The sequence below is a fragment of the Cebus imitator genome, unplaced genomic scaffold (genome assembly GCF_001604975.1).
Source record: "Cebus imitator isolate Cc_AM_T3 unplaced genomic scaffold, Cebus_imitator-1.0 Scaffold247, whole genome shotgun sequence".
Lineage (NCBI taxonomy): Eukaryota > Metazoa > Chordata > Mammalia > Primates > Cebidae > Cebus > Cebus imitator.
The window spans coordinates 1,153,231-1,155,393 of record NW_016107562.1 but is presented as its reverse complement, the minus strand read 5'-3'; the positions used below and the strand labels follow the sequence as shown (position 1 = coordinate 1,155,393).

Sequence of the window (2,163 nt, the reverse complement as noted above, 5' to 3'; positions counted from 1 at the left end):
AGATTCTACTTGGAATTTCTCATATTTCAATATTCTTGGAAGATCCTAACTACTTTTATTACTTAGAAAGGAAAACACTAGGGAGTGTTCTCTATAAGTTTCATAGCTTGTCTGAATATTAAAACAGGGCAATACATTTATTTGGTAATAAATTGCATCCTAATCTTTTCAATAAAGTCATGTAAATTAGCACATGACTGTTTACTTGTGTAATAAAAAGTCATGGCTACAGATGCTGTAATGGTGAGAGTTCAGAGCGTTCCTGAGGACCTGGAGAAGATTTGCTGATAAGAATGACATTTTGAAGGTTTTTGTTTTTTTTTTTTTTTTTTGGCTGAAAAAGGTGTCTCTGGAATCACACTCCTAGATCTTTCTTGAAGACTTGAAAAGAATTAGATTAGGGCCATGGGGACACAGAAGGTCACCCCCATTCTGATCGTTGCCATTACAGTTGCTACAATCGGCTCTTTCCAATTTGGCTACAACACTGGGGTCATTAATACTCCTGAGATGATCATAAAGGAATTTGTCAATAACACTTTGAAGAACAAGAAAAATGCCTCTCCCTCTGAGATGTTGCTCGCGACCCTCTGGTCCTTGTCTGTGGCCACATTCTCCGTTGGTGGTATGGTCGGCTCCTTTTCCATCGAACACTTTGTCAACCACTTTGGCAGGTGCAATTCAATGCTGATCGTCAGCCTGCTGGCTGTCACTGGTGGCTGCCTTATGGGCTTGTGTGAAGCAGCTGAGTCGGCTGAAATGCTGATACTGGGCTGCCTGGTTATTGGCGTCTTCTGTGGACTGTGCACAGGCTTTGTGCCCATGTACATTGGAGAGATCTCGCCTATTGCCCTGCGGGGTGCCTTTGGCCCTCTCAACCAGCTGGGCATTGTTGTCGGAATTCTGGTGGCCCAGGTCTTTGGTCCGGCATTCATCACTGGGTCTGAAGCTCTATGGCTGCTGTTACTGAGCTTTACCATCCTTCCTGCCATCCTACAAAGTACAGCCCTTCCATTTTGCCCTGAAAGTCCCAGATTTTTGCTCATTGACAGAAAAGAAGAGGAGAATGCTAAGCAGATCCTCCAGTGGTTGTGGGGCACCCAGGATGTATCCCAACATCCAGGAGATGAAAGATGAGAGTGCAAGGATGTCACAAGAAAAGCAGGTCACCGTGCTGGAGCTCTGTAGAGTATCCAGCTGCCGACAGCCCATCACCATCTCCAGCGTGCTCCAGCTCTCTCAGCAGCTCTCTGGGACCAATGCTGCGTTCTGTTACTCCACAGGAATCTTCAAGGATGCAGGGGTTCAAGAACCCATCTTTTTGTTCCATACTCATGACTGTTTCTTTGTTATTAAAGGACGACTATAATGGGATGAGCCTTGTCTGTATTGGGGCTATCTTGCTCTTTGTGGCCTTCTTTGAAATTGGACCAGGCCCCATGTGGCCGAACTCACCAGCCATGGCCCCTGCCCAGCTGCAATGGCAGTGGCCGGCTGCTCCAACTGGACCTCCAACTTCCTAGTCGGATTGCTCTTCCCCTCTGCTCTTACAATTTGGGAGCCTACATTTTTATTATCTTCACCCGCTTCCTCATTACCTTCTTGACCTTTACCTTCTTCAAAGTCCCTGAGACCCGCGGCAGGACTTTTGAGGATCTTACGTGGGCCTTTGAAGGGCAGGCACATGGTGCAGCTTGATCCAGGAAGGAAGGCGTCGTGGAGAGGAACAGCATCCAGCCTGCCAAGGAGACCACCACGAATGTCTAAGTCACGGCTCCTTCCACCTCCCTCCCGGCATGGGAAAGCCACCTCTCCCTGAACGATGGAGAGACCTCATCAGGATGCACCCAGGACTGCTTCTGAATGAGGCTACTTGATTCCTTTCTTATCCCATGCACTCCATGAGCACCCCAAGGCTGGGATTTGTTGGATTTTTCAATGGCTTTTAAAATATTTTATTTCCTGGACATTCTCTTCTGCTTAAGAGAGACCAGGTGAACCTACCTTCATTTCAGGAGGGATTGGCTGCTTGGTGTATGACAACTTTGCCAGCTTTTCCTCCCTAGGGTTCTAATATTGCCCCACCAGGGGATATAGGAAAGGAAGAGTAAGGTGCAATTCCCCCAGCCTCAGACTTATCAGGAAGCAGATACCTATCCGAGT

General features: G+C 47.2%; 1 pseudogene across 1 annotated transcript; it reads left to right on the top strand.

The window, feature by feature from the left end:
- Nucleotides 1–236: 236 nt before the first annotated feature.
- Nucleotides 237–1,767, top strand: LOC119466975 (annotated as a pseudogene). The gene has a single exon (XR_005195485.1). The product of XR_005195485.1 is annotated as a solute carrier family 2, facilitated glucose transporter member 3-like (transcript).
- The last annotated feature ends 396 nt before the right edge of the window (nt 1,768–2,163 follow it).